Genomic DNA, 10156 nt, shown 5'->3' with positions numbered 1-10156 from the left:
ACAAATATGTAACAACAAATCCCATCATTATGTACAACTAAAATGCACCAATAAAAATGTGGAAAGAAAAAAGAAACAAGTCAGGTTAGTTCAATTCAACCTAATTTATTTTAAAAATGTGTGCCTTTAAGTGTAAGCTGCTCTGTGGGGCACAGCTGATTTAGGGGCATGTGTACATTTGTATTTATACTCTACTTCATTTTTACAAAGACTTGATGTTGTTTATGGTAAATGTAAAATTGAGTAGAAATACAAATAGGACAATGAAATATAAAAAAATGATTGGACTAGAAGGTCAAGGTTGAGAAAGAGAGTTAGGAGTATATAGAATACAGATATGAATGGTCTGGATTTCTAGATAACTTGGAAATAGAAAGTTAAGGAAAACTCGTTGTCCCTGCAAATAGAAAAACTATCATCAGACTCCAAATCACATGACTCACAGGGTTGTCTCAAGTGGTTGTGTAGTGTGTGCATGCATACGGCTAACCAGTGTAAGGGTTGAAAAGAAATGAAGCCCTTGATTTCAAAGGGCTTTCTTTTACTTGGGTAAGTGCTTAGCTCTCCTGAAGTAGTTGTTTCACTATGACAGGTTACTATTTCCTAATATAAGATGCAATGACACCAGAATCTTCTGAATCTACTAGCAGTTTTCATAGGAGAGTACCTAAGATAGATCTTAGTGATTTTTCAGTGTTTGTTGGTCACATTGGCACACCAGTACCAAACATTCTACACAAAGGAGATTTTAGTCTTGTAGAATGAGTCAATAAAGCAGGTTTTCTAAATCTTCAGAAAAAGCTATTCAGATTATGACCTATTCAGAACACTGACTCTGACCAGCCCAGAAGAAGAAATTTGCAAGAGTTGATTTTTTTTCTGATAGCATGAATGAACAAAACTTTCCTTTTGAAAAATGGGTATAAACTTTGCCACAAATCTCTCAATGCATTGTAGGAAGTAATAGGTCTGATTTAAAATATACGTAGTTAGTAATTCTAACTCATTAGCTAACTTCAGTCCAGCAGGTAGAAGCACTACAAGGTGATCAGGCTTTTGTGTAAATACCATTGTTTTCACCATAAATGCTGAAGAAACCAAGCATGTCTTATAGGTATTGCCAGAAAAATGAAGCCGGTATGGACTAGGGTGGGCATTGTGAGTCTCATCCTTCAAACTAATCCTGATCTCAGCAACAAAGTCTGTTTACTTGTGAACAAAGGCAAAGGAGTGCCAGCCAGTATGAGTGGTGCCAGCACAAACACAGAATTACTCAATTAATAAATTCCTCTTCCAGGCTTGACTAAACTTTATATAGCACGTTAATCTAAAAATTAAAGTTTTCCAAAATTAACGTATCAAGTGAAGCATAATCTCTGAACAAGTTCATACGTTCTCACCCATCTCAATGAAAACTAGTTGGATGATAAAACTTCAAAACATGAAACTTGGAAGATAACCAATTTAAAAAATTGGACTAAAAAAGTCGAGGCCATGTTGAGAACATAGCATGTACATCCTAATTTTAAGTTTGGAGAACTTACCAGAGAATCTTCCTTGTAAACCCTATTTCAGTATTTCTGTGAAATCCTGGAGCCAAAACTCACAGGCTACTCAAGCTCCTAATTACCGTGAGCCTGGTTATACTCCCAAAGTTTACAAGAGCCTCTAATGAAAAGGGTTTATCTCAAAGTACCCATGCAACCCCAATTTGCAGGGGTCAGATTTAAGGGGAAACTTGGAAGAACTTTAAGAATTCAGATTTAAAATCAATACATTTGGTTCATAGCCTGGATTCTTGCTTGAATATATATGACTTCAGCTCCCATATTCATAAAATGGGAAAGAGAGAAGCATCTTTGGAGTTATGAGAGCGAGGCTCGCGTTATCAGTTCAGTAGTGGCCATAAGTGCTTGTGGAAAGACACTAAGTCCTCTGAATTCACAAATCATACCCCAGAGGGTCCTGTATGCACATGGAAACAGAACTCAATGTATTGCTGAATGATTCTTCACAGCAGATGTAGTTATGTAATACTAATTACTGAATGGTATACAACTGTTAGTCACCCAGATCATAGTAAACACAGCTGTTTTTTTCTCTTGCTTTAGCAAACAGCAAACCTTGAGGGTGGGTTTTATTCTGGCCTTTGTTCCTAAAATTTTCTCTCTCACATGCAGCCAGGTGCAAGCTGAAACTCATCCTTTCATACCTGCAGCTATGCCAAGCCAGGCAGAGATGGGGCATGCCTAGGGCAGGGCAGAAAGGGGCATCTGCAGCACGTCCCCGATAGGTGAAGCTGGTGCTAATCCTCTTCTAGCTTCTCTGTGCCAGCTCGCAGGTCTGCCATGTGGGATTGTTTGCGCTTGGCAGTTTCAGAAAATTTTTGTTTGCACGCACACCCTGCTCAATAAAAGAATCCAAAGCAGATCTTTCATAACAGGGTGAGGACTTTACATCTGCTCCAAATAAACTTTCCATTTCAATCAGCTTAGCAACTGAGTGTGCTGGCTGACTGATGAGAATTTCAATTCAAGGCGTCAAGAATTGTGAGGGGTGGGGGAAAAATCTCCATCCCCATGCCACTCTCATTCCCTGCCCTGCTCTGTGTCTTTCTTCTTTTTTTTAAAAGAAAAATCACAGAAAAAAATTTCCCCATATTTCTGATTAAGGACATGTTGAAAACGACTGGGCACCAACAAGGCCTAGTTCTTTACAGAGTCTGAGAAGGACAGATATCAAAATACCACAACAGATAGGAGAGAGCATCCCTTAGAACTAGAAGACATGAGGCAGGGTCTTGGAAGAAGGCAGACATGACTCAGAGAGGCATTCATGTCATTGAGTTCATGACATGTTTTCCCTTTGCATCTATTTGCAGAGTTCCACTCTGGGTTCATCTCAGTAAAACATGAAATAGAATTCCAGAATATTAGCTACCAGAGGTAGCTGTAGACCACCTCTCTATCATGGAGGTTCACACCACATTCAGAGGAAACTCTCCCAAGGACCTTGGACTGTAGCAGTGTGATAGGTCAGGGGCAGGTGCAGGAATAAGCTCTCCCAAACCTATACCACCAGGACACTAGCAGTTTTGCTTTAACCTGGTTTATATTGACAAGTCTTTCTTTAAGAAGAGGTTCTTCTGTGAGTCCATACGAGAGGGAAATTATTACCTATATTTCTTGAAGCATGGATACAGAAACATGCATGAAGCCATTAAAACTAATTTGGTTTAAGTGTGAAAAAGTAATTTCCAACCTTCAATTGGCTGACTTATACTGGTTGACAATAGTTTTGAGGTACTTGTCATTAAAAGGACAGAACCATCTGCAAGTTGGCTCTTGCAATACAAACTAAATTCCTACACCACTGGAGAGGTTAGACAAATGTCAGTATTATCTAGACATGAAACATAAGAACTGATATTTGGAAATGCAGGAGGCGTCAAATGTTCACATCTAGGCTCAAGCCTACACACGTTGTGACTTCCTTCATTCACCTCCATGCACTGCCATTTCTGGCTGCTTAGAGCTGCCAGAAAAGCCACACTTGCATCAACATTTCCCAGCAGCTAAACTGGAAAGTCCTTAGGGGGTGAGGGTCCAAGTCTTCAAAAATAATCCTATCAGATGAACCTTGAAATTCAGGAGTGTTTGCAAGTATGGGCAGGGAAGAAGGAAGACCAGACACAAACGACAATTTGATATAATTTTATAAGTGGGATAAAAACACAACTCCCATCAACCTCTAACTGTTTACTTCTGGCTGATGGAGCTGATGAGAGCTTCAATGTTGTTTGGGCCTTCCAAGCACAATGGAAACACTGCCATCATAGTGAATCAGCTATTTCTGCTTTTGCTACTCCACCCGGGCATTTCTTGTGGTTTATATTATCTCCAAAATTGTTAGAGAGTAGATCCAGACATGTTGAATCTCATCTCTCCCTGTTATAACCTCACTGAGGTTATCTTGGGCTCAGAAACTTCTTGCTTTGCAAGTTCAAGAACTGATTGTATCAGTGTGAGTTTGGTTAGATTCTGAAGGGTAATTTGCATCAATCATGTTCATGAAAAATTGATAAACTAGATCAATAATTTAAAAATCATTGATAAACTCATTAATAATTTAAAAATTATTAGTTCATAAAACCTGGCACTATAATTTTGAACAGATTCTATGTAACATGATGGATAGCCATAATATTTAAAATATTTATTGACTTGAAGACATGGGTACCAATCAATCTGAATGGAAAAAAAAAATCTGAATGGATTCATAGCCTATTATAATAGATGACAGTTGTTTTGCCACTGAAGAACATATTGAGATGTCCTTGGAAACAGAGGTGAGAGTTATATCATTACTGAGAGTTATTTTTTGAATAATACTACTGCCCACCAGACACTAATATATAATTGATTTTTGTTGGTTATTTCCTTGAAATCTTAAAATAATTTTTTGAGACAATCACTTTCTCTTGGTCACACAAGTAGTAATATCTAGAGTCTTGAGTCTGGTTTTATACATTGCTTCATGTGTATCATACTGTAAAATATACTCCTTCCTGGAAAATTCACATAGGAAACAAATTTAGATCAGATGGTTAGCTCATGTTGATATAAGAGCAAAGAATAGAATTGTTTTTTAAAGGAATTATCTAAGAGTTTTCCTTGTGACTATCAAGATGATCTTTTAAAAAGAGTTAAACTTTTATTTTGGCTAGATCGGACTAGAATGCCTAAGCTCTCTGTACCTTTGGGATTATTATTCTTAGAGTAGATCTGGTTGTTTATTAATTAGTACTGGGCAAGACTGATGTTTAATAAGAGTAAGGCATTTTATTCTAAAACAATGTTTCTTAACTTTGGCTGCACAATAGAAAGACCTGGGAAACTGTTAAAAAGCACTAGAATGATTCCACATGCTTTCTCCCTTCACTTAAACACAATGTTTGGGACGTCTTCCCAATTGATTCTGATGTGAAGCTGGTTTGGGAACCAGTCTAGCAATGCCATCAAATGAAGCATAGTCAAGCATGCTTTCCACCTTCTGTGTAATGGTCCATGAGATTTATATCATTACTGAGAGTGTTTAGAAACTTCTAGAGCAATTGAACCAATTGAGTTCATAATTATTCAAATCCAGTGATAAAATATGCACTTGTGTTTTGCATATCCTTGTTCTATTTTTTGTAATTAAGTTTTATTATTTTTTACAAAAGGATCAATACATGTGGGTTGGGGGAGAGGAGGAAAGGGTCTTCCTTGAGATTTAAGAAGCACAACTGTATCATTTCCCTAGTTCATTCCAAAGACCACACTTTGAGTGATATGCTTCTAGACCTTCTGTCCTTCTGAGGCTAGCCCTAGATCCTTTATCATTTCTTTCTTTCATGAAGGTCAAGCATACCATCTTCAAAGGGTTGCTTATTCTTGCCAGTTTTCTCTTAGAAAAGATGTAGGTGTCCTCTCTCGCTTGTGTAATGTGTCTAAAAAAATGCAAATGTATGAGTGTAAAATGCACATTGCCTCTAAGCAATAAGAGCAAAATGAGCCCAGTTGCACTGGAGATGAAGGAGAAGGGCCCTGTGTGATGGTAAACATGAGGCCCATGAGCCAAACACACCTCTGGAGGAGACAGCCGCAAGTGTTGTTGAAAACCTGTAGTCAGGCAGAATTGTGGCCTCAATTTTTCTTTTCTGGTCCTAGGAATGAAGTTATATGACAAGATTGAATTTTATAGGCAGTTATCACTAAGAAAAAGACCAGTTATCACATGACCATGAGAAACCTGGTAGCTAAATTGAGGCCTGAGCTCTAATCCTACAGGAGAGGTCTAAGCTAAAAAAAATTCTGTGATTTGCTCTGGACTATTTTGAAACCCCAAACTTCAAATTTAAAAATAAAAAGTTTCTGTCTAAAACATGATGAATCTGTTTTCTTAATTACAAAATCAATACATAATCTGATCAAGGGTTTTGATTTTGATATTTTTGGTGTCACTTCCATGTTTGAAAATGTAATTTGCACATTCAAAATGTAGGAATTTCTGAAATGTTTTAATATTTTATGGAAAAAGTGGAATGGATATTTTATATCAGAAAATGCTTGACCCAATTTCAATATGACCCAATTTCTGCCAATATGTAGGAAGAATAGCTGACTTGCTTCCATCTGAAATAATGATCTGTGCTTTACTATTCATTAACTTGATCAAATTGTGCTCTGTATCTTTCTATTTTTTACTCAATATTCCTTCAACTAATAGGTAATGTTAATCAGCTCATTAAATCATTATCTCATTTGATCATAAAACTCCTACAAATCAGGTAATATTATTGCCCATCTTAGATATGAAGGACTAGGATGAATTTTAAAGTACACACCAGAGGTGATCTCAAAAGGGTCATGTATATGCTACATGAGTGACATGAAGCCTATAAGTGGGTTGACCAAGTGTTTGTGAAATAGTTGAACAAAAAGGAGAAAGAATAAGGGAAAAAATTTAAAAAAGAAAGGGAGAAAAAGGAAAGAAAATGAGCTGAATACAGACAAGTGGTTTGAACACTAACATAAATGTCAAAGTTGAGCCATCATCCACTGCATGAAGCCCCCTATATCAGTGTTCTTGTGATCCCACATCCAGGGAGCAGAGAGTAGAGGGAAGCACTTATCATCTTGCTCACCCCTGCACAGAATCTTACATTAAAAGTGAAAAGAAGTCCTGAATAAATGCAGGCACAGTTAGTCTAGAATGGGTTTAATAAACTCTTGGAAAAACCATCCATGTCTTTATCTCTGTTTCCAGCTTTTCAAGCTCCTGTTTTATGATTTGCTGAATCCTCAAAAAGCCAACCACCTCTTTTCTACATTTCCATCATCACCAGGGCCCTGGTAGAACCAAACTGCTAGGTGGTATAAAAAGAATTTAGACTTAAAGAAGAATAGACTAGGATTTGTATTTCAGATTTATTGGCTATGAAAGTCTGGCAAATGACTTAATTTCAAATGGAAAAGATAATGTTTTTCTTTTAGGGAGTGTATGTGGAACAGTGTTTACAAGTTCATTCTCCACCGATGTGGCTCAGTAATAGAGCACTTGCCCAGTGTGTGTGAACCCCTGAGTTCAATCACCAGCACTGGGGCAGAAAAGTTCATTCTCTAGATTTTGGCATCTATTTTAAAATACTGTTACCTTTGATAAATTATCTATTTTCTGCAAATCTTAAATTTTTCATCTTAAAATGAGGATAATACTATAATTACATTCATTTCACAGAATCATTATGAGGATGAAATACCATTGTTGAACTATTTGAAATACTCCCTGACAGACTATAAATGATAAACAAGTGTTAGCTTTGCTTTTTATTACTGAAGATCAGTGATAAGGGGCTGGTACAACTTAGCTTTCCCAGTGCACAGTAACTACACTTTTTAAGATACCATCTGTTGAGTTTTGAGTAATTTATATGTACAGTATTTTCTCTGAGCTGTCAATCTGAAATATGTGTCCAAATTATGAAAGCCTAGCTTTCTAATTCTTTTCTGTCTAGATGAGCTTACATACAGAAACAGAGCCTTAGGGTATGAATAAAATCTCAAAGAAACCTGAGTGGTGACTAATGCTCTTGTAAGACCTAAAGCTGGGAAGAAAGGAGGTGTACTGGGTTGAACAGTGTCCCTCAAAAATTCATGTCCACCAGAACTTTGCTTGAAAACAGTTTCTCCAAAGATACGATGTAGGAAGTTAACATGCGGTCATACCAGCTTATGGTGGGTACTAAATTCAATATTTAGAGTTCTTATAAGAAGGTCATATAAAGATACAGAGATACACAGAGGAGAGCAGCATGTGACCTGTGGCTACAGAGGCAGAGATTAGAGTGATATGTATCTAAACCAAGGAATGCCAAGGATTGTCAATACCCACTCAAAGCTAGGAGAGAGGAAATGAAACCAATTCTGCCTCAGAGATGCCAAAAGGAGCCAACACTACTGACATTTTGAGATTGGGCTTTTAGTCTCCAGAAACTATAATAGATTTCTGTCATTTTAAGCTACCAAGTTTGCATACTTTATTATGGAAGCTTCAAAAGTAATATACGAGAGATCTCCAGTTAAAATGAAGTGTGACAGCATCTCTTCTCCAGGCAGGGTCAGCAAGGATGGGGGAAGAAGGATGTGCACATGTGAGTCCTGAATGTACCCATTTACCAAACCTCAGAAATGGGGTCCCAGGAGGCATTGCAGGGGCAGGTGTGTGTTCTGTTTTATCAATGACCCACCAGAGAGATTCATGACCTGGGTACTGCAGGCAACATCAACACAAAAGTCCTTTAAAGCATGTAGTCAAAACCTGACTATCTTCTTCTATTCCAAAGACAACACCAATACCTGAATTTAAATTCCTGAGTTAAATGAAAGTTGTATCAGTTAGTTTTGAATCCAATGCCCACAATTTTAATCAAAGGATAGCATGTTACCCCACCCCAAAATTGTGAGGTGGGTTTTTGCTTTAAATGTCCAGCAGATGCTTTAAAAGACCTCATTTTAGCACTTTTTCTTGGGAAAGCTTTCCTGCCAAACTCAAACAGATATATTCAACAAATGGCAAATCAACCAAACAGTGGAGAAGAGCTAAGTCCCTAAGTCCCAGTAAGAGTGAAAATTCCCTGCAACAGCTGGAAAGAATGTGACCATATGCTTGACTAGTCCTCCAGGGTGGATGGTCACCGTAGTGTCAAGAAGTCTGAACTGGGAAAACAGAAAGGAAAGAACTGTACTCGGTGGGTTGGCACATGCCTATCATCCCAACAGCTCAGAAGGCTGAGGCAGGAGGATCAAAGCCAGCCTCAGCAAAATCGAGGTGCTAAGAAACACAGTGAGACCCTGTCTCTAAATAAAATACAAAATAGGGCTGGGGATGTAGCTTAGTTGAGCACCTCTGAGTTCAATCCCCAGTTTCAAAACAAAAGAAAAAAGGGGGAAAGAACTGAATCAAATCAGAGACTGGGAATCTCAGTTTAACCAGATCTCCTAAAAGTCACAAATGTCACAAGTGTAAGTGACCATTCATTCAATCAGCCAATGAATCTTTCATTCATTCAACAAGGTTTTATTAGTTTTCTATTATGGTCAAAGGTAATGGGATATTGGTGGTAGAGTCAGGGACTACAAAGATTGTGAAGTCATTTCAATTACAAGTGGCTTAGAATATAACTGTCCCCCAAAATGCTCCTTGTATAAAACAAGTGTGAAGATAAAATATGAACTAACTTGTATTCAACAAAAACATATTCTTTGAAGAATTGTGCATCTCCTAGCTACATTTTTCCATCAAAGTCATTTTCTTGAAACTCATGTTTGAGTTTCTAAAATTGTAATGCCAGTTTTGTTTAAAATGTGGCCTCTTTCATATTTTAAAGCACATCTGCTTCCAAATCCCTTTAAATTCCCTCGGCATTTCTGTAAGTTCAACTGTGCCTGTAGTTTTGATTTTCTCATATTTCATCATCAATTTTTACCCTGGAGATGAAAGAAGTAATGAAGGAATGCTAGGCAATGTCATTTATCAGAAAGACAGCTACAGTAGCCCTGTCTAATCCATGGTTGAGATGTTCCAAGAGTCCCAGTGGATGTCTGAAACCACAGGTCATACCAAACCCTATATAAACTGTTTTTCCCCATATATGTGTACCTATGTTAAAATTTATAAATCAGGTACAGTAAGAGATTAATGCTTACAACTGCTAATAAAATAGGACGATCATAACATGATGCCTGTCTGGTTTCTCTCCCTCCCCTGCTCTTTTTCTCAACTGCCTTCGGGTGGGTAGGGTATCCTGTGGTTAGATGGCTGATTCACACTGTGAGGGGTGGAACTGAGTGAGATAGAATGAGATTTTATCATAATACTCAGGATGGCAATTTAAAACCTATTATTGTTTATGTCTGGAATTGTCCATTAATATTTTCAGACCACAGCTGTTCATGCGTAACTGAAATTACAGAAAGGAAAACCAAGGGCAAGGGTGGAGTACTGAAGATTATTATTTGAATCATGTGATGCTTCAAATCACACTAGTGCTAGCAAGTAAGTTTGGGGTCAGAAGTCTAACAGATATAAGTTGGAATTCCAGATCTGAGACTTA

Source organism: Sciurus vulgaris, assembly GCF_902686455.1.
Source record: "Sciurus vulgaris genome assembly, chromosome: 9".
NCBI classification, from domain to species: domain Eukaryota; kingdom Metazoa; phylum Chordata; class Mammalia; order Rodentia; family Sciuridae; genus Sciurus; species Sciurus vulgaris.
Note: the sequence above shows the minus strand (reverse complement) of the source record.